This window comes from Pezoporus flaviventris, unplaced genomic scaffold (genome assembly GCF_033815535.1).
Source record: "Pezoporus flaviventris isolate CSIRO_AGI_PZ_B2104156 unplaced genomic scaffold, CSIRO_AGI_Pfla_v1 ptg000100l, whole genome shotgun sequence".
Taxonomy (NCBI): Eukaryota; Metazoa; Chordata; class Aves; order Psittaciformes; family Psittacidae; genus Pezoporus; species Pezoporus flaviventris.
In genome coordinates this window covers 3,496,202-3,518,630 of record NW_026892648.1, presented here as the reverse complement: position 1 = coordinate 3,518,630, position 22,429 = coordinate 3,496,202, and the positions used below count along the sequence as shown (strand labels likewise).

At 54.6% G+C, this 22,429-nt stretch overlaps 1 protein-coding gene across 5 annotated transcripts in view; it reads left to right on the top strand.

Moving 5' to 3' along the window:
* The first annotated feature begins 6,982 nt into the window (after window positions 1–6,982).
* ATOSB (atos homolog B) overlaps window positions 6,983–22,429 on the top strand; it is a 39,305-nt gene continuing 23,858 nt past the window's right edge. For 2 of the 5 annotated variants that reach the window (XM_061477289.1, XM_061477280.1), the window contains exon 1: window positions 6,983–7,070. The gene's annotated coding sequence lies outside the window, so the exon portion shown is untranslated. Of the gene's footprint in view, window positions 7,071–10,327; window positions 10,450–12,973; window positions 13,065–13,108; window positions 13,191–22,429 lie in introns of those variants that run through there. The other 3 variants (XM_061477285.1, XM_061477287.1, XM_061477286.1) reach the window with 3 other exon arrangements.

Genomic DNA, 22,429 nt, shown 5'->3' with positions numbered 1-22,429 from the left:
TGTGTTTGTACATCTGAGCACAGAGAGCAGTTGTCTGCAGGTGGATGCTTAGACGGGGTATTTCTGGATGTCAACAGACACACTGGCAGTGCAGCAGGTTGCTTGTGCTGCCCAGCCCTGCCTGACAATGCTGGCAGATAGTGCAGCCCCTCCTTCAGATCTGCCCTGCTTTCATGGGCTCCTTCTGACCTGGCTTCCTCTAGTGTTGTAGATGTGCTTAATATGCACAGAGGTGAAGATCAGCTGTTCAGTGAGGCATCTTTCTACCATAGTTTCCTACAGACCTCAGGGGACACAGGTAAACCCCAAGCCTGAGCCGGGCACCATCAGGAATATCAACTGAATTATCCCATGGCAGGAGCTTCGCAGCTTTTCTTGTTCTTACAAAAATGCACCTGGAGAGCATACATGGGCTGGTGGAGAGAAGAAACGGGAGCCTGCCATGCCTCCTCATGGCTGTACCATTGAATGTATCCACAGGGAATTTCAGGCATAAACCAGCCTCCAACATGCAACACACAGAGGGAAACAACAGGATGCACGAGTACACTGAACCCCAAGAAGTGAGACTTGGTGACAAAGAACTGGAGCCCCCACAGCATTGTGACTTTGTAAAAGCATCTCTCTTCATCCCTTTGATGGAGGTGCACGGCCACATCAGGGTGAGATGCCTATTAGCACTTTTAATGCATCCTAAAACCCCCACCTTGGGCTGGTAATCACAGGCCTCAGGGTGTCCCTGCTCCCCATGAGTGAAGAGAAGAGCCCATCACTCCCTATCACTGTGCGGGCTCATTTCCCCCATGCTTACAATGCTCATTCTCAGTCAGGCCCTGAAAGAAGGTCCTGGTAGCAACCATATACCTGTTGTGGCCTCATCCCAAGCTCTCTAGACCAGGAGCTGTGGGACTCGAGGCTCAGCAGCATGTCCCTTATCCCCACATCCCCTCACAGAGGGAAGGTGCTGCAGAGCCAGGACAGATAAGATGCAGCCTATGGGTGCCACAGGCAGGGCTGTCCCATGCCTTCGGGTCCTCACTGTCACACATCTGAGCTCAGGGGCAGCCTGAGTGATATGCATGCAGCCTTCACAGCCCTCCTCCAGGAACACAGAATCATAGAATCAGCCAGGTTGGAAAGACCTTCAAGATCATCAACTCCAACCATCACCCTAGGATTGCCAAGGCCACCACTACTCCATGTCACTGAGGGCCTCATCTACACAGTTTTGAACATGTGAGATCAAGGCACAAGACAGGCACTTGTCTGGATTACTGCTGGGTGTGTGCTCACAGTGGACACACTCTGCAAGGCTTCCCGAAGCTGGCATGGGACATAAGGACACAGGGACATAGGGACATCCTCTGGACAGAGGGATCTCTGCCACCATGGCCACTTTGTCCAGCTGACCCAAGGTGGTGCCCCCACTGCTCCCCATGCCCAGACAGGCAGTCTCCTGCAGTGGGGCTTGCAGCTGGGTCCCACTGACCCATAGTAGGGTGCAGCCAGCACCGCAGGGGGGACGCACACCCCATGTCTGTAGGGACAGAGGTTCCCAAGCCAAGCTGCCCCCAAAGAGGTGCCGGTCATGGCCCTGCTGAACATAAGCTGGGCTGGGCTGCCACCTTGTGCCAACAGGCAGCATCCACTGACCGAGCCAGGCACGGGAGGTGGTTTTCTGTCACCCCCAGTTTTCAGTGACTGGAAAGGGGATATAGCCTCAGATGTCAGTTTCCAGATAAACCCTACAGAGCCCAGCCCCTCCCCAGCAGCAGGCAGCAGGGAAGGGGCTTTGCTGTCCCTCCACAGAGCACAGCCCTGGTGCCATCTTCAACCACAACCTAAGGGTTCAAAAATCCCATAGCTGGGATCCTGCCATCCAGCAGCCACATCCTCAGGGACATGTCTGGGTGCTGGAAACTGGGGTGCAGCACCCAAAGGTGCTGGCGCTGTGTGGGGTGCAGGATCCCTGCAAGTGCTCTGAGTCACAGAGCTCGGTGGAAGGGCTCAGCCTCAAACACTGAGCAGAGGATCATAGAATGGTTTGTATTGGAAGGGACCTTACAGCTCACCCGGTTCCAACCCCTGCCATGGGCAGGGACACCTTCCACTAGAGCAGGCTGCTCCAAGCCCTGTCCAACCTGGCCTTGAACACTGCCAGGGATGGGGCAGCCACAGCTTCTCTGGGCACCCTGTGACAGTGCCTCAGCACCCTCACAAGGAAGAACTTCTTCCTTATATCCAACCTAAATCTCCCCTGTTTCAGTTTGAACCCAGGTCCTGGCATGGCCGGGGAGAAATGCCAAAATTTAGGTGGAATCTGGTGCCTGTGGTGAGCAGCCTCATGCCCTGGGGCAGCCTGCAGTGGTGGGATGCATTTCTGGGTGGCCAAGGAGACACCAAGGGGACGTTCACCTTCTGCTATCAGCCCTGGCTCACACACTTGGCATCAGTAAAAGCTGCAGCGTGTCCAGAGGGCAGCAGCAAGGCCGAGATGTCACTGCCCAGCTCAGGGAAGCACAGCATGCACCAGCTCCGGCACAGCCCACACCAGTTGGCTGTATGGGACCAATGCTATCTGGGTGGGTAAACGGAGTTTATCAGTTCCTCTCTTGTTTTTTCCTTTCTTTTTTTGTTCAATGCAGGCACAAAGGAAAGGGGATGTTTCTACAGGGTAACTGCAGTGAGAGAAGCTTACGTGCTGGAAACAAGGAAGGGACCTGTTCCCACATCCAGCACTGAGGCACGGCACATCTCTCCCCAGGGCCTGCCCAGAGCAGTGGCATCCTCTTTGGAGCCCCTCCCCACTGCCATCCTAAACCTGACCCAACTCCCCAGCTGCAGGTCAGGGCAGAGGGCCATTGAGTGAAGCCAAACTGGCCGGAGAAATGGATGACCTCTAAGGGTGAAGTAGCAGCAGAGGGAAGTTTGTGTGCCCAGCAGTGAGGAGTGAGCAGGGATTATTTCCCTGGTGCTAAGCGGGCACATGCTGCCCCCAGGTGCTGTTCCAGCACTGGATATAGGGTGGCAGTTGAGCATCCCCTGAGCACTGCTGGCAGGGACATCCCTAGTGTGACCTCCTGCTGAGAGCAGGATATAACCAACACAACACCAGATCTACCGTGGCTTTGTACTGCAAACACCCAGTCATGGAGATCCCTCCCCTTGGTACCTGTATGGGGCTGCACATCTCCCCTGCAGAAACTCTTCTTGCTGAGCATCCTCAGCCTGCTAGGCTGCAACCAGCAGCCCTCACCCCTCATTACATTGACTGCCAGCAGCTCCAGGATGGAGCTCTTGGGTGCTGCCCACAGCCAAGCCCCATGTGCATTTCAGAAACAAAGCAGCAGTGAAATGTGGTGGATACAGCACTGGATTAAAGACTTGCATCCAGCTGCGTAGCCTGCAAAGTCCCTTTGCTCCTTGGAGCTTAAGTCCCTCCATGTCCCACGGAGGTCATACCACCACCCTCCTCTGCAAGGAGGTGGGAGATGGCTCATGGGAGGGAGGCAACACTGGAGCTCTGAGGATCGTGTGGGGAAGAGTGGAGAAAGAGAGCAGTCAGCCTGACCCTGCCACCACTGCTCATTAAAGCGGGAACAGATCCATTGTTCCTCAGCAGCGCTGTCACCAATCCCCTTCCTGTCAGGGCTCTGAATCCCAGCAGATGCCCCCAGTCTGAGACAAGGCATCAGTGGGCACCAGGGCTCAGCTGGATCATCGCAGTGACTTCTGCTGTGTTGTGATCCCAAAACATGCAGGACTCCTGCAGTGCCAGAAGGGAACGCCACGCGTTCCCCACAGCCCTTCCTGCGGAGGGCTCCTCCAGCAGGAAACTCTACCGGCATGATTCATATCTCCAGGTTTACAGCCGTTTCGGTCAAACAGGTAAACCGAGCACCTTGTGGAAACAGGTTCCAGTGGGGGAAAGGTGCTGCAGCACCAGCTCACGCTCACTCGGGGACATCGCCTGCCTCCAGCGCAGCACTGTGGAACACCGGGGTGCATCCCCTCCTTGTGACTGCCACAGAGAAAGAGAAGCAGGTTTTGGCCTATCTCTCTTCTCCCTGGTAAACACGAGGAGGACGGAAGCATGAAAACCCCCAGAGGCAGCACTGCAGGAGCCTCTGCAGGCTGAGAGAGATAGATTAAAAAGCTTTTCTGCAGCAGCCTGATGAAGAGATGCCTGCACGGCACGCTATTAAGAGGGGAAGTGACACCCAACGCTCCTCTCGCACACCTGCCCCTTGGGCTTTCTCCATCTCCTTTGCCAGATGAGGCTATGAGTCACTGCAGGGTGCCCGGTTCAGCCCTGCTGCTGCTCCACACCCCAACAGCCTGGCACAGCTCACGAGGGGCCCCCAAGCAACCTGACAGCCAATTCCCACCAGCTTCCTCCAAGGGCCTTTCAAAATTCCCTGCAATCTTTCCCTGGCAGGGTTCCAGATCTTCCCAGCCTCGCTTCTGCACACGGATCCTTTATGGCTTTACCTACACGGACTTGGATTGGGCGTGCATAGCGTGGGCCAGCCTGCTGGTGCAGGCAGCATGCGGGTGATGCATGCTTGGCATCACCCTTACGGAGGCACATCTTGCCCCATCATCTCTGGGAGATGATGCGTGTGCTTTCTGAGGGCGACTGTGCTGTTGCAAAACCCACCCACACCAACAAAAGGAGCGTGGGGACATCACCCTTCCGTGATGAAAGCTACTGGAATCAATTAAAAGTGCAGCAGGAACGTTGCTGGTGTCAGCTCCTCAGCCTCCTGGAGTTCTCCATTGGGAGCAGCCAGGCTGGCAAACAGGCCAAGCAGGGATGGAGCTAACCCAGCGATGAACTCACTGGCACCCAGTCACCTCACCAATGCACCCTTCAAAGGGAAGCCCGGCAGGCAGCAGAGCTCATCACGGAAGGACGTCATTCCACCACCCGGGACACCTCATCTTCCTGGGGAAACACCCTCCTCCCAAGCGCTCCTGGCGGGACAGCCTCTGGAAGGTGGCCAGCCATGGTGCAGAGCCCTGTTTAACGTGGTTAAACCCCCATGCTTGCCTCCACCAACCCTTGTGGAGTCCTTCACAAGACCCCATCATGTGCAGGGAGTGGATGAAGCCGGCTCCTGGCAAGCCCTAGGTGGGCTGTCCCCCTGTATGGCTCTGGCAGTAACTTTTCCCCCATCCCCTCCAAGGTTCAGGAGGTTTTCTCTAACCCAGCACCATCTTCCACCTGCATCACTGTTCCCTATCAAATGGCCATGCTTGAGGTTCTGCCCTGCTCCTAAGAGGAGCAGGGGCACCCTCACCCCACCCAGACTGTTAAAAGGAGCTTTTATGTCCTGCTCCTTAATCCTGTTTCTGGAACGAGAATGTGTTTTAAAAATCAAGGGGAGGTTGCTAAGGGACAGTGAGCTCAGCAGGGACATCGCTTGCAAACCCGTGGTGCTCAAAAGCAGGAGGTAAATAACTCGAGATATTATTAATCCTTCGCTGCCCACACGATAAACAGAAATTTATTATTCTTGTCGAGGACAAAGGAGCCCATATTTCCCTGTAGCCGAGGAGCTGAACCAGCAAATCTTTTGGATTCAGCCCCACAGCGGGTTCAGCTGCGACTGAAGTTGTTCCAGTTCAGTTCCCGTTCAGGCCAATAATGGTTCATTAACTGTTTGTTAACCCTGAGTCCATTTCAGCCAGCTTAACCTGAAAAACGCAGCCTGCAGAAGCAGCCATGCGATGGGGACTGAGCCGTTTTCAGCCCATCTGTGGTTTCCAGGGCCTCTGCTCCCATCCTGGTTGGACATCAGAGCTTCTCACGAGCTTGGCAGAGCTGACACATGGGGCCAAAGGGCAGAAAAGCTCAATATTGGCCTGGGAGCACGTACTGTGCTGTGAGGGAGGAGCTAGGTCACTGGCAAACTGACCTGCTGGGTCTCTTCCTCCCTGAAACCAGCACCTGCATAAGCATGGTCAAGGCATCAGCTCCTAAACCACCAAGTGCACTGACAGATTACATGTTCCCATCATCGGACTTGGAAGTCAAAACACTCCAAGCATTAAATACCCTTTAATGGCCCAAAACCCGAATATGGGGACAACCAGTGGCTATTTAGCAAGAAATCTCCCCCAGCAACAGGCTGAGGTCCTGGGAGGCAGTGAGGTCCTGTGTCAGCACCCACTGCATGGCCATGCAGCAGCACCATTTACTCCCTGTACAAAGGCATGCGTAGGGCTGGGGTGTTAAAGGACTGGGTGCCTCAGCCTGGCTGCCCCCCCCCCCCCGCTATTCCCAGAGAGCACCCAGTGCGGCTTTATCCATGATGGTGCCTCCAGAAATAAAGCCCCCCCCAGGACGGCAGCAAGGCGAGAGGGGCGTCAGCCTGTTCGCATGCGGCTCGCCGCACGCCAGGAGACATCTCGGTTTATATTTATCATCTGGCGGTCCCGGCTATATTTAGAGCGTTGCTGCAGCTGCGAGGTGAGTCAGCCGGGGGGAGCTTCACCCCGAACTACCCAAGTCAGGGTGACCCCAGCGGCCAGGGGAGCTCCGCAGTGCTGCCCCTCGGGGCGCTGGCAGAACCCCTCGCCTCCTTGCTGCTCGGGGTATCCCAGCAGCCATTAATGCTCCCACGCAGGCACCGGGGGGTCCGTGTCTATGGGTACCGTGCCCGAGGGGCCGTGCCCGGGCCCAGCGCCCCCAGAACAACCGGGCTGGGGTCAGGGCGATGTCACCCCACCCTGCCCCGGCGCTGAGCCACGCCACGCCCCCTCCACCGGCGGCCAATGAGAAGCCGCTTCTCTTGGCCACGCCTCCTTCCTTGCTGTCATCACACACCCGCACGTGGAGGGGGCGGAGAGAAGGCTCCCGGCGTCACCGCCTCTCCGCCCGCCCATTGGCTGCGCGGCTGCACTTTAGCCCCGCCCCGCGCCGTGCCCCGCCCAGAAAACCAATCAGCGTGGGGCAGGCGGGCACAGGGGGCGTGTCCACGCCGGCACCCGGAAGGAGCGGACGGAGCCGCGCAGCAGTCGGGGCCGCGGCGGCGGCGGCAGCAGCGGCAGCGGAGGGGGCGCTGGTGGGTCCGGTGGGGCCGCGGCGGGCAGGGCCGGGGCACACGGAGCAGGGCCGGGCCGCCTGTGCGGTGTGGGAAGCGGGGGTGCGCCCCGTCCCCGCTAACTGCCCCCCAGGTTGCAGGAGGTTGGGGGGGCCGTGGGAGCCCTGACCGGGAGGGGCCACGGTCGGCGGGGACCGTCAGCGCGTAGTACCGGGGAGGTCGTGATGGAATGGGAGGATGTGAGCTGGGGGGGGGGGGGTCACCGAAATGGGAGGCTGTGAGCTTGGGGGGGGGAGTCCGGTACCAGCATGGGAGCCTGTGAGCTTGGGGGGACAGTGACAGGGATGTGGGGCCGTGAGCGGAGGGGTCCGTGACAGGGACTGGGGGCTTTGAGCTTGGGGGAGACAGTGACGGGAATGGGGGCTGTGAGCCTGGGGGGGGGGGGACAGGACAGTGGCCGAGATGGGGGGCTAAGATCTGTGGGGAGACCGGGGGGGGCTGTGCCCGGCAGTGCGATGTACCAAGCATTGGACGGAGTGTTCCCGGGGGGGTACCGGGCAGAGCACGTTGGGGGGGGGGGGGGGGCTGGGTGCCCTCCCTCCCCCATTCCCGCCTGGGGTCGGTGCTGGGGGGGCTGTGTCAGGACAGTCAGGGGCAGGGCTCGGGGAACCGAGGGGTGCTGCACTGCGGCGGGGCGTCCACACCCCCCCCCCCCCCCGGGATCCTGGCTCCCAGCCGCCACCGAGCTCCCCGGCCACGTCCCCTCCGCAGTGACACGGGCAGGGACAGCCTGCCACGGCTCTGCCTGAGGGATGGGGCCTCCCTCCGCCCTATTCCTCCTCCGCGCTGAAGCTACCGTGGTCGGGACTCGGTGGCTGCTTTGGTCCCCCAGGACCATTATGGGGGGGGGTGGGGGGGGTGTCCGTGTCGGTGGGGCCATGCCGGAGACTACGGGGGATGCGGGGAGCGGGAGACGCGGCTCCCCCCGCGCTGCGTGGCCGGCACCTGCCCACCCGGTGGGTGAGCCGCAGGCTCCGAGTGGGGCTGCGAAAACAGCGCTGGAGCGGATGTGAACGGCAGAGAGGCCTGCTGCCCTCTGGTGACAGCCGCCACGGGCGGAAGGGACGGCGGGGGGTGGGTATTTACCCACCCGACATCTGCAGTTACAGACCTGGGGGGGGGGCAGGTTTGAAGCGTTCCGCTGCGGGCGAGGCACCCCATTTGTACATAAATCACGCCGCGTGCTCTGGGCAGTGCCAGATGTTGCGTGATGGGAGCTGGGGCCGTGGGCTTCCTTCCAACCCACCTATGAACGGGATCCATCAGATGATGTGGATGGGGGGCATGGAGTTGTCTCTGGGGTTTATAGGCTCGGTTTTTATGTAATGGAAGAAGTGTGCTGTGGAGCTGCTGTATAAAAGCCTATGGTAGAAGAATGCTGTGCTGTTGTCTTCAGGTATTTTAAAAGTCACTTTCCCCTCGGTGCTGCTTTAAAAAGCAGCAGACAAAGCAAAGAGCTCGTGACAGACCTGTCCTCTGTCTGAATTGCCTTAGCAAAGAGGGGAATCTGGGACTTTGTGGAGAGTATAGCAGACTTGAACCTGACACAAAGGAGAGCCTGAGCAAACTTGGTAACACACACAGAAGGTGAACAAGGTCTGGCAGGTGAAACAGGGGAAAACTCCCAGCGTCATAGCACTGGAGTCACTTTTGCCTGTGCTGTTTTTTAGGCAAGAGGCTGAGGATGGGGAGAATTAAGTCATCCTGTAAAGCCTTGTCACCGCCTTGTTGCACAGCAGCGATTCCCATCCTGCGGGTCTCGGCGTGAGCGAGTGGTGGGGCCCTGGCAGGGACTACACGTCCCAGCATGCAGCTTCTGCACAGCCAGACAGCAGGCTGGGAGCTGCAGCCTCCTGGCAGCTCTGCATGTGCTGAGGGCAGCCGGGTTCCTATAGGGTTTGGGTTGGAGAGGGATGATTGCGGAGGAGACAGTACCTGCCTTTGCCTCCTCTGCTCCCATAGTGTTCTGATAGTCTCCTGCTGACTCTCATGGGGCCCAAATGCATCCCTCCCCATGGATTCTGGGGTGGCCAGGGTGTGTGGGGAGAGCAGAGGCCTCCTGTCACCTCAGCTGTAGAGCTGTGGTCCTTGGGGAGCTTGTGGACTGACGTCTGGCCTGCAAGTGGGGCAGGGCTGGGGCTGTTCCAGCTCTGCCATTCACCACCTTGTTTGTGTTCCCTGTATGGGAGATTTCTTACTCACTGCCAGAAGGAAAGTGGGGGGATCGTTCTGCACTGACGTTAGGAGCCCTCCCTTTTGCAGCAGCCTGGGCAGAACAGCACTCAGTGCTCTGCTCTTCACATCTGCCCTCTCCAGGAATGGATAGCAAATCATTTTACCTTTACTGATAGTGTTGCTTCCTCCAAGGCAGATTGAGCCCCTCATCCATACATCCTCTCCTGTGGTGCTGAGCTTTCCCAGCCTCTGTTCTTCCTGCTGTTTCGGGTCTTCTGAGCAGTCAGAGCAGGAGGAGGGAAGGAAGCTGCTTCCCTGTGTTCAAGGCACTTCTGAGGGCAGAGAAGCACATCTGAACCCCTGGTCTTCCTACCAGCTGCTTGGCCTGGCATGTTTCTGTATGGCCATGCTGAGTAGCAGAGGCCAGAGATGCCCAAACCTTCCTCACTGCTTCTGAGTCTGAGGGTGGTTCAAGGGGATAGTTATTGATCTGACTCTCCAAAGTCAATGGCTGTCCCCTCTTCACAAGTCCTTTACCTGCCCTTACTGCTCTGGGTCTGCGCATGCTTGTCCCCTGTTAGATTTGGTAGGCTCCATAAGTGTTCAGTTTGGAAACACACAGTGTTTGGGGGCCAGGTCGCTTCCTGGGTGCAGAACAAGAAAACCTGTTGTTTGTAGGTATGTGAAAAGAAAAAGTGCAGCCATTTATGTCCTCAGCACACGGTCAGTGGAGCTGTAATCAAATTTTCAGAGGCTTCCATGGCTGGAGGAATTAATGAGTCAGGACAAGGCAAGGTGGGAGAAATCCCAAAGGGAGACATTTGTGCGTTAACAGTGGCCTGTGGAGGGTGTTGTTGCAGGTTACTTGGCAGCGAGTAGTGAGTTTTCTGTATTGGGGGGGGTTGCCTTATCCCTCCCCACCTTGCATCACTTGCAGGGACCACTTGCTCTATGGAATTGTGTGGTCCCTGCATCCTGCTAAAACCATCGGGCGTTCCTGTTGCTTCCTTCAGCCTGCAGTGCCGTCTGTCTTCTAACCAGCTCTCTTCCTTTGTTTTCCCATTCTGCTTTCTCTTGTGAACAAGCGAGCCAGGTGAATGTACCCTGTAGAGAACTTGGTCCCATGGAGTTTGAGGTTTGCTTTAACAACGGTTTTCTTTGACTGGTATGTGTCGTTGCAAATCTTTATTCTCCCTTTGGCTTTGCTTCTCCCTTCCACAGTCTCCCTTGCTTGGCCTCCTGAACGCCCAGCTGCCAATTAACATGTTTTCCCCCTGTTTCTCCCAGTGTCTTCAGCTGGTTGTGAATCCTGAATGAAGGGCAGCTGAGCTCACATGCTCTGCATGTCAGAGAGCTTTTTCAGGACTATCCAGCGGTTTGCAGTCACACTCGCCTGCGCTGTGGCCTGCACAGCCCCCCAGCTAAGCAGCATGGTGGTAGAACAATACTTGGATGGGAAGCCTTCAGAGGAGTCCTGTGTGAGCCAGTGATTCAGCTGCAAGCGCTTTCTAGTAATGAATCAGTGTCCCAGGCCAGGACTGATGTCAACCTTGTGATTCTTCCTGTTGGAAGTGGACAAAGATGCAAAGCCCTTTATGCAAGAGCCTAGGTGATAATCCAGATCCCCTGGCCTCAGTCCATGTGGGGTAATTGCATTCTTCCTGCATAGTGTTTTCAACCCGTTCCTGTTGGATACATTGCTGTTGTGTCCTGGGCTGCAGCAGCATGTGCGTGGCAGTACTTCAGCCATGTCCACAGCGATTCTTGTCACTAACTCAGGCATAGAGCCTTTTGAGCCTTCTCTGGAAGATACTGCGGTAGAGCAGGGAAGTGGTGGAAGGTTTTATATATCTATGCTTACACACACACATGCAACACTTACTGCTTAAGCTCTCCAAAACCATGTCCCTGGTGACTAGCTGGTACAGCTTGCAGGTGGGACCTCTCATGGACACTGGTGCAGGTTGAACTGCTAGCTGTGTAGGTGCAAGTGACATGGAGCACAGACTTCCTGGGTGTCTCTGTGACTGTGTTAAGGGCTGGTGCACCAGTAAGCTGTTGTGGCAGTGCCTACCCACATTCACCATGTAGATGCTGTGCTCTGCTCACTGGTGCTGTGCCTCTGGTCAGAGCTGAGTGTTGCAGTTTAAGCCCAGCTGGTAACTCAGAACCGTGCTCGCTTCTCCCTCTCTTCTTCTCCCTGGCTCCTGGTGGGATGGGGAGGAGAATGGAAAGAATGTAAATCCCATGGGTTGAGATAAGAACAGCCCAGTAACTAAGGTATAACACAAACCACTTCTATTAACTACTACTACTAAAAATAATGATAAGGGAAATAACAAGGGGAGACAATATGGAACTAAAAAGGGAAGGAAAATAAACCAGCAATAAACAGCAGTGATTCACAATACAATTGCTCACCACCCGCTGACCAGTACCCAGAACGACCCAAGCAGTGATCTGGGTCTTCCGGGTGACTCCCCCCAGTTTCTATGTTGGGCATGACGTGCTGTGGTATGGAATACTCCTTTGGATAGTTGGGGTCAGGGGTCCTGTCTCTTCTTCTTCCCACCTTCCGAGCCCCTCCTACCTGGCAGAGCATAAGAGACTGAAAAGTCTTTGGTCAGGGTAAATATTACTGGGCAACAACTATAAACATCCATGTGTTATCAGCATTGTTGTCAGAGTAAAGCCAAAACACAGCCCTGCACTAGACACTAGGAGGGAGAAACACAGCTGTTACAGCTGAGCCCAGGGCACTGCGGTATGCTGCCGGTGGTACCGTGGGGTGGTGGCCCCTACAGGAGGGCAGGCTGGGGAGCCGGGTCTGCCCCTAAGCAGCTTTATCTCATCGTGCCTGCAGCCAGGGGAACGTCGGACCTGGTTTGGGGAGGCTGATCCCATCCTGGTTTTCAGGACCTCCTGGGCACGAGGACCTAACCCTGCAGTGCAGTCTCCAGTAGTCTGTAATTAGAGCATTGTGAGCCCGGGGAGCAGGCTTAAACACCGTCTTTGTGACGGTGTTGGCAGGCCCCTCGGAGATTTCTATTAAGCAGTTGTCGTTTTCCCCCTTTGTTGTAGCCTGGGAAACGCTGCAGTGCTGGATTTGGCTTGGTCTGATTTGGTTGTTGGGAATGGGGTCTTTCCAGCAGTGATGCTGGCCCTCCTGCCCTGGCTCATGTGTCTTTGCGAGGTGGTTTAATGGGTGGCTTGTGAGGACCACAGCTTGGTTTTGGCACCCACTCGAGTACCAGCAAAGCCTGTGTGGTAGAGCAATGTACAGCTTCTCCACCCTTCTTAGGGTGGAGGAGAACAAAGCAAACACAGAAAGGCCTCTGCTTCCCATTGGAATCTGGGGAAGGGGGATGGTGGACGTGACCATAGCAGCCCTCCCTCAGTGCCAACCAGGCATCTACCCGGAGTCACACAGGGAGCTGAGGTGATGACTGGGATCCCAGGAAGGAGTCAGGGCTGCAGCTGGATGGGCAGCCTCAGCACTGATAGAAGATGTAGTGGGATATTTAAGGTGCTGCCGTGCTCGGGGTCTGTCTCTTCTGTGCGCAGGCCTCTAACTCACTTGGTTGGATGAGCAGTTACTGCCCAACCGGTGTTTGGAAAGCCTTATTGTGTGGACAGGACATTCCCAGCCAAGATGAATGTGTATCTGTGCACTTGTCTTTCCAGGTGACTCAAGGAGCCAGAGCAAGCAACCCCAACACCACGCTGTGGGTGCTGCCACCTGAGAGCTGCCCTTCCCCTCTGCTTCAGCCCTACACCAAGGTTAGCACCTGTTCCATCATCACTGGTTTCTCTTCCTTCACCAGGGCTGTGTGAAGAAGGAGGGGAGCTCTGTGTTCTCCTCTCTGTGGCCCATAGGGGCAGCTCTGCAGAGTACGTGTCACCCAGGTGAGGTGTTCCTACAGCCCAGTGGGTGCTCCGGCCTCCCGCCTGGCTGGCAGTGTGTGAAGGGAACTGGGATGTATGCAGCCAGTGCTGCCAGGACTGCTGAACCCTCCACCAGTTGTTGGGAGCTCAAGGGCAGTGAGTTTTAAGCTCCTGGGAGCTTGCAGACTGTGCTGTTTTGCTGCACTCATGCTTCTGTGTCCTGACTCTGGAATGGGAGCGTATCCCAGCTGTTGGTCTCTGCTGGTTGCTGTTCTTCACCTGAGCAAACAGAGATAAGGCTTCACCCAGAGCTCTCAGCAGACATGAGCTTGCTCTCTATCACAGAGTTATGAAATGGTTTGTGTTGGAAGGGCTCTTAAAGCTCACCCAGTTCCAACCTCCTGCCATGGACAGGGACACCTTCCACTAGAGCAGGTTGCTCCAAGCCCCGTCCCACCTGGCCTTGAACACTTCCAAGGATGGGGCAGTCACAGCTTCTCTGGGCACCCTGTGCCAGTGCCTCAGCACCCTCACAGGAAGAGCTTCTGCCTAATGTCTCACCTCAATCTCCCCTCTGTCAGGTTAAAGCCATTCCCCTTGTCCTGTCCCTACAGGCCCTTGTCCCAAGCCCCTCTCCACATTTCCTGTACTCCCTTCAGGCACTGGAGCTGCTCTAAGGTCTCCCCTTCAGCAGCCTTCTCTTCTTCAGGCTGAACCAGCCCAGCTCTCTCAGCCTGCACTCTCTCAGTCTCCGTAGCAGAGGTGCTCCAGCTCCTGGATCATCTTCGTGGCCTCCTCTGGACTCATCCACATCCCTCTTGTGCTGGAGCTGGGGTCCCCAGTGCTGACCGCAGTACTCCAGGTGAGGTCTCACTAATCAGCAGTACCTGCTCAGTGGTCTCTTAGTGATGGTAAAGACACATGTTATGTTGCTAAGAACAGATAAAAGGATTGCCCTCAATTCAGATGGAGCTGCTTGCAGATCCCAGTCCACCAAGCTCACAGCACCCTCCTCAGGGCTCCGCTGCCTCTTGACAAGAGGCGTTTTAACACAAGGCTCACCATGTTGGATCCACTTTTCTTCCCCCACCCTGCCCTGCTGAGCAAACAGCTTGGTATTGGACAACAGATCTCCTATATATGTGTAATGCAGCAGCTTCTCCATTACTTATTCTTGGTATGGACCTCTTCTCTGGTTTGGATATCGCCTAACCCAGGGGATATTGGTGAACTTGTATTTGAACTGAATTAATCATGTTAGTTCAGTTTAGTGCAGCTGGCATTAGTTTGGAAGCTGGTACAACTTGCACATCCTTGGACAGACCTGCAGTGCCTGTCTGGAATAGGATGGAATGCTTCACTGGCAGACTCAAAGATTAGGCACAGTGGAGGTTATATCTCCAATAGAAAGTGGTCAGCCTAACATCCTTCAGTCTGCTCTTAGCTTGTGTGGGCTGCCATCACTCCTTGGTCCGACCAGCTCATCTAAGACTAGGTCTTTTTTCCCCTGGAAACACCAAGAAAATGCTGCCCTCCCCTTCAGAGATGGGGTCCTGTGTCCCATGTGAGTATTGGCACTGGAGTTATGCAAGGAATCCCCTCTTTGCCCTACCATCTCTGCTGCAAGTAGGTCGGGCATTCGAAGACCCTGTTCATGGGAGTGTTGGGACAGCTGGATCCTTGTTCGGTTCTTGCTGCTCCCAAGAATGGAGCAGAGGATCATCTGCTGAGGCTAATTTTAGGTCTCCGAACGTTGCCGGTGTCCCTCTGAGCTCCTATTTGTGTGCAATCCCACAGCTCCCTGCTAAGAGCTATGTGACAGTCCCGTACCCTCATGTGTGAAGGTTTTGCTGGAGCATAGTGTCCCAGGGGTTAGGAAGAACTTTGGATTCCTCACTTACCTAAAGCGTCTAAGCCATATCAGATGTATGTGTGACCCCTTTTTTTAGCCTTAGCACCGTGCACACTTTGGACCTTGCTTTGTGGGTGCCCACACACTGTGTGGTGGGAATCAGGCTGCAGCTTTCCAGTCTTTTACTGCTAAAAATGCAGCATTCAGTTCCTGTTGTCTCAGATGAGTGCTGCGGAACCCCTGGGTATGGAAATACCCCGAAGCCCACAGCCGGGAGTGATGAGAGCCCAGCTCTAGCCCTCTCTGTACTGCTGACTGGCTGCTGCACATCTGCCATCTCTGTTCCCCAGCCCAGCACAGCGTGAATGAAGCCTCTTGGCCTTTATCTTGTTTGTACACCCAAGCCTTTTGGCCTCTGCACTTTCTGTGTTCCACTCACTCAAGTGGAGCTTCATTAAGCGCTGTGCTTTGCTAAGTTTTACGTCAAGGCAAGATGTGGCTCTGCAGTTTTGGCCTGTCTTTATTTTTAGCCCGTGTAAGACATGGTTGATGATATCAGAGGGAAGTTGCACAGTCTTCTGAGCTCTGTGACTCATGCTGGATCAGGACTGAGGCTTCAATAGCCTCTGCTGTAACCCACAAGTGATGTAACTGGATGTGATGGGCCCTGCTAGATCTGGGGAAGGACAGAAGGGAGAGGGAAGCAGAGCTTTAGAAGGTTTTGGGTTTTTAAGCCATTCTATTAAGTCATTGGATTAATTAATTAAAAGATATCACGTATTGCACGTGAGTGTGGTTCAGGAGGGTCCTTTTTCTTCTCCATGTATCTTGTACCCGTATGGGAGTGGTGAAAGGGAAAGGAACTCTGTTTACGTGCCAGGTTAGGTAACTGTTTAGCAGCACATAGCAACAGTAGACAGCAGCTTTTAGGACAGGAAGCAAAGCAAGATCCTGTCTCTAATTCAAGCCCACAGAGAGGTCTGGAGCAGCAGAACAGACCAGCCTGAAGTGGGAATGGGCTGGGACTGGAGAGCAGACACTCAGGAGGTGCCTGCCAGCCTGCAGCAAGAAGAGTCTGGGACCCCCATTTCCACCAAAAGCTGGTACTGAGACAAGGTGGAAAGAGCTCCTGACCTGCAGGCAGATGTGTTGTGCTGGGCTGAGCAAGGGCTGTGAGTCACCACCATGGAGAAGGCAGCATGGGACAGTCAGTGATGCTGAAGCATCCCCACCTGCCACAGCACAATGGGGTTGCAGCTAGAAAGGCCTCTACACCCCAAGTCTGGCTGCTGTGTCATGCATTAGGACCAGACACAGTGGGGTGTGAGGCACCAGGTACAGAGTAGGCACCTTGCCCAAGAAACATGTGGGGATGATGCTTGGGGAGTGTGCTTCCACCTCAGCTCCCTTCCTTCCTCAGGGTGATGAACAGCCCTTCAGGAGCACGTTGAGGCATTTGGATGTTGTGCAGCAGGTTTTATGTGTAGGGGAGCGGGGAGGGGACAGCAAGGTTGGGGGAGCAGAGACAAAGAAGGGAGGCAGGAGCGTGCTTGGGGGGATTGCTATGGCAGCTTGCCACAGCCAGCATTGCTGCTGTGTGCTTTCTGCAGCGCACGGTGAAGGAGTAGCCAGGGCAAACCTACAACCTGCCACAGCTCTTGATGCAGCCCCATCGCAGCCATGCCATGGGCTCAGCACCACTGGGCTCCTGCATGACATCTAGCATCCAGAGCTGTTCCCCTCCACCAGCAGTGTTTTGTCCACCTCCTCCCTTCTTTCGCCCCTCACTGGGGAACGGTCAGGCAGCTCTTGTTTGCAGACCTGTTGTGTTTGAAGGCTGGAGTTGCAGAGCAGGCTAAACCAGAAAGAAAACCAGTCTCCTGAGCCCTCTCACTGCACCACCGAGGAAAGCAAGTCATTCTGCTGCCCTTGCTTATCCTCAGTTAATCAATGTAAGTGGCTGCAGTCATGCATGTGTCTTCTCAGGATGCCTGGCCCTGTACAGAACCATCCACCTCTCACAGCCAGTTTGCCTTGCTCTGGGGTATCTGTACTGTGAGGGAGAGCAGAAGCCCTAGTGTGCCCTCTGAGGCAGGTAAAGGAGGGGTTAGATGTTTCTGAAGCTGCCTTTGGGCAGACCCACTGCCACGTGCTGGTGGAGAGCTGGCTCCTGTTGCTGAAGGAAGCAGGGAACATCGTGATACCGCTGTGCAGAGAGAATAGGTCAGGAAACCAGCTCCAGCCTGGCCGTGTTGTGTACTGTGACTTGACCTGTTATCCGTGATGTGCCTAAAGCCCTGTGTGTGAGCTGGGCGGAAGGGACAGGCTGGCTGCAAGCGCAGTTTGCCCATCTCAGTGTGGATGGCTGTGTGATCTGTAGAGCTCTCCCATTACACCTCCCAAAGGTCAGTGCTCACAGAGCTGCAATGCCCTGCCTGCAGCTCTGCACCCAGAACAGAGGGGAAGAAGCCTGCCCCACCGCTTCCACCTTCAGAGGATGCTCTGAGCTCACGTGTGTGGGGTTGTCATGGGTTGCTGCTGTGGTGCCTGTGATCAGTTTGTCTGGGGTTGGGATGTTCAGGCAGAACTGGGGAGGAAAGGATGCCTGTTTGTGAGCTGCCCATCAGCCCTGTGCTTACAAGTGTCACAGCCTGAGCTGTTACTTCTCCATCCACCCTGAACGAGGGGATAAAGCCTCAGAAACTCCCCTGAAAACCATTTCACCATTCCCAATCTGCCATCGTGTCCCTCTCCTGTTTAGGGTGATTGAAAGATCTGTAGAGGCTGTGCAATGCTGCAGTTCCAGATCACCCATTCAGTACTTAAAAGGGACCTATAAGAAAGATGGGGAGAGACTTTTCAGCAGGGCCTGTTGCTGCAGAATGAGGAGTTATGGTTTTAAACTGAAAGAGGGAGATGGATGTGAAGAAGGAATTCTTTACAAAGGGGGTGTAAAACACTGGCACAGGTTGCCCAGAGAGGTGTGGGATGCACCATCCCTGGAGACATTCAAGGCCAGGCTGGACATGGTTCTGGGCAACCTGATCTAATTGAAGATGTCCTTACTCATTGCAGGGAAATGGACTAAATTGAGCTTTGTGGGTCCCTTCCAACCTAAACCGTTCTATGATTAGAACTCCTGAACAGGTTGGATGCGTTTGTAAAATGTCCCCTGGACTCTGGACCCTGGTGTTCCCAAGGGAGAACACCTCCTTATTTAGGAGGTGGAAGCTGGAACATGGAGCCTCTGGGAAAGCTGTCCGCAGCAGACAGCAGTGTGCTTCCTCCCTCCCTCCCACTTCCTGCAGGTTCCTTCCCTTTTCAGAGGGGAACAGCTTGCTTCCCATGGAGGATGCTGGGACACTGGTACCTGACCCTGAAGGCAATTCCAGATCAGCATCTTGAGCACTGCTCTTCACATATGTGACCTTCAGCACCTGGTATGAGAATTGGTGTTTATAATGTATTATGGGTGTGGATGGTGGTGGAGAGTGGTCAGAATCCAAACTGTACTTCCCTCTTACCCCTCTTATACAGCCTGTTGTTTCTGATCTGCCCTCCAGACTGTGGCCTCAAGATGTGCCATGAACCATAGCATGAAGTGGATGCAGAGCCCATGAGAGAGGGCTCTGAGTTATGGGTGTGTGCTGGGGTATGAATGTCGGTTTCTAGGGCAGGTGGTGCTCTTTCTTTTGCCATTTTTACAGCACCTTGCCTGAGACTCAACTCCTGGGTGCTGTGACCTGATGGGGTATAACTGTGTCATCTCTGAAGTGCTGCTCCCTTTTACTGCCTTGCCTGTTCCTACTGCAAGCACAAAGCATCAGAAAAGCCCGAAGGTGGTGTGGTCACATACTCTTCTCCCAGTCTGGGGAGTATTTAAGACAGGCAGTGCTGGAATAAGCATTTAGGGAGAGGCAGCCAAGAGAGATTTCCTCCTGGCTGAGCTGCGGTGTTGAAGTTTGGAAAGTCCTGTGTGGGTTACGTGCTGCTGCACTTCACCGCTGCCATCGCCTTAGGCAAGTCATGGACGTGCAAACCTGCTAATAGTCAGTGGGGACACCGTGCTGAGCAAGTGGCCAGTGTCCTTTTGGGCATCAGGAGCAACCTGAATGGTGCTGCTGTGGAAACAGAGCTGGGGATTACAGCAGAGAGATGATGGATCATTGGAACCAAGAGGAAGCTATGACTCGATGGATGTTTCTGCATTCCCTAGCCTGTGAGAGGATAGCTGAGCCCAGCAGTGCTGTGTGGATTGCCCCATCTGGAAGGTGCATAACAAATAGCTTGCAAGAGCCAACTCTTTGCTCAGCTTGGAAGTGGAGAAGATGCCTGGACTCTGTGCAATGGGGGTTTCTTCCTGCAAGTCAGCAGAGCTGTAGCAGTGCAGAGAGCTCAGCACAGGCAGGTTAGCACGGTCACTCCGGTCCTTTCTGCACCAGTGTTTGCACTGCTGGTGAGGTTAACATAGCTGGGCCGGTGGTGTAGGGAGGGCAAGCTCAAAGTCCTCACTGCTGTGGCACCTGGCAAAACAAAGCTGCTATGGCATCAAGTACTGGGTCTGAGCTTTGCTTTCAGTTCGTCTTCTAGGAGCAGCAACAGCTGAAAGTATGAGCAGTTTTTGAGGAACTAGAATGTTCTCAGGCTTTTTGTCTGTGTCTGGTCTGCTGACATCCTCCCTGCGCTGATGGCCTGAGATCTTAAGGTGTTTGCAATGGTCTGGCCTGGTCCTGTGATAAATCTAGACAGAGAGGACACAGAAACCAGCGGCATCAATCTGGCCCCCTGAAAGTGCTCCTGTTGCTGCTGCGCCTGTTCCTTGTAACCGAAGGGGTGTTTCGTGGCTTAGATTTGCTGAGGAAACAGAGCTCCTGTCTCTTTCTCCTGTGCAGCTATCTCCCTGGCAGCTCAGAAGGAATGATCTACTATAGATCACAGCTCTGCTTAATTCTGTTTCCCTTCAATATCATACTGTTAGAGCAGCAGAGCAAAACGTAGTAGTGCTTCCGGAGGAAGGCTGCTATCAGAGGCCACCTCTGTAGGAAAGGCTGGAAGCAAGGAGGAACAGTTTACCAGGAAATGCCTGTGTTCATGTGCTGGTCACTTTTGGGAAGAAAAAGGCATCTCCCACTTGAAAGCTTCCTCAATACACAACCCCAGGCCTTGGTGATAGAGCTGCACCAGTGTGAGCAGTACGGAGAGCACTCAGTTCTTCCCTCCAGAGCCTGGGAAAGGTCTGACCAAAGTTGTGGTCTGAAAGAAAAGTCAAATTCTGTCCTTAATCAAGCCTTAAAGTGGGAGTTTTGGAGTGCTTTTTGGTTTGGGGGGGGGGATGGTTGATGGTGGTGGTTTGATTTGGTTTGGACTTTCTTTTGCTACCAAAAAGTCATTACTTGCACAAATCCTTGTAAGGAAAGAGCAGGGAATTTCCTTTGGAATGAGCCTGCCTGACACTCGATACGTCTCAGATGTGTGTTAACAGAGAAATGAAAAGATTGCGCCATAAAGTGATAGGGGATAATGAGTTTAATCTCTGTTTTGCTGTCCTGGGAGACAGAGCTGGGGCAAGGGTATTGGCACTAGCGTTATGGTTTTATGGCAACCACAGAACTTACCACCTTAACGTGTTTCCCTGGGGAAGGGTCTGTTTTCAGGGTCCCCAGGAAAGTGGAATAAAGGAACCAAAAGACCTGAGCCTGGGTAAAGATGCCAGGAGATTTTCAGATGAGAAGGGTATAATACCTGTGTATTTTCTGCAGCTTGATCTCTGCTTTCCCATTCAGCGGCCCAGAAGGGCTCTTAACCTCACTGTGATCTTGAGAAATGCAGTAAAAAAACCCTTAACTTTAATAACGTTGGTGACATGTCTAACCCAGGGCCTGAATGAGCAAATCTTTAGCTTCTCCGCCAGCAAGGCAGATAAATGGGTGGTGATTTACTACTGCACCAGACATAGGGATTTTAAAGGATGCTGGAGTGGGTGAGCACTGTTGTGGAAACCTTAACTGGAAAGCAGGCCCTCAGAAGGGTTTCTGGAGGTGTGTGGTGGAAGCAGAGAGGCTGACATCAGTACCTGGAAACTCATCAGCTCTAGAGCTGGACCAGAATATCCAAGAGGTCACTCAAACACATGAATCTTTTCAAGTAAAGATTGCAACCACTTGCTGTCAAGGAGCGTCCAGTCCCCTACCAGCCTTTTGGGATCCAGGACACTCTTCTGGTTTATAATGCTCTGTCTGGGTCTTTAACTTGTTTGGGTTTGGTTTGGGGCTTTTTGTTCCTATGTGCCATACCTTGCTCTGAGCCATGCTAAGTTACATGCATTGGTGCAGAGCCCTGCATGTTCCCATTCTCTCTGGCTCCAGGGAGCATGCGAGTCAGTCCATGGGACCAGTTGTAGCCCAGCAGAGCTGGATGCAGTCCGAATGGCCAGCAGCAGAATGGGGCCAGCTTCTGCTTCAAGGGAGGTGGGAACACAGGAGGCTTGTAATTCACGTAGCTGATTAATGTGGGGCATGTGGGTATCCTTATCTCTCCCCATCGCTGGGGTTTTAGAGGTGTCAATACCATCCTCGCCCTACTCCCCATGCTGTGCTGGGTGCTGCCTCCCTGCTCTCTGTCCTTTCACTGTGACTCAGTTTCCCTGTGGCCTGGGGTGGAGCAGGACCGGAAAGGGGCATAGGGGAAGTTACAGCAGCTGGTAGGAAATGGCATTTTGGGGTGCTGCAGAGCAGCCCTGTCCCATCCTGTCTACAGAGGTGGTGTTTTGGGGTGCAGCAGTGTGAGCCTGCTCTGTCTGCTGTGGAGCTGTGTTTCAGGGTGCTGCAGGGCAGCTCTGTTCCATCATTTTGGGGTGCCACAGAACAGTCCTGGCTGCAGACCGCTTTCTCCTGTGCCAGGGATCATGCTAGGGGAAGGAGGGCTAGCTGCACCTTCCATCCCCTCTGCATTCCCATGTGCAGGGCATATGATCATGATAAGTCCATGGCACTGCTTCCTCCCTCGTGTGATTTATGGGCTGCTGCTCAGGATATGGGTCTGGGCTTGTCTCAGACAAAGCAAGAATCCGGAGTGCTGTCACCACACTTACCTATGTGCAGGCTGCAGAGGTGACAGCATGGCATCCCTCGCTGTCTCTGCTTTGGCCATGGAGCAGTGGCTGTAGCTGAGGACAGGAGCAGAGGATTTCCTGATCCTATCTGCTTCTTTCCTCAATCCCATTCCTTCCTTGCAGCCCCAAATCTGCCTGCATGGAGCCTGCTTTGCAATAAACCTGCTGAACTGAAGGCAGGCAGAGTAAAACCAGCAGGCTATAAAACACTGTGAGCTCAACCCATGTGTCTGCAGCAGTGTGGGGCACACGGTCCCCACATGCACATGTTGGTACTAGTTTGTACTGATGATGAGG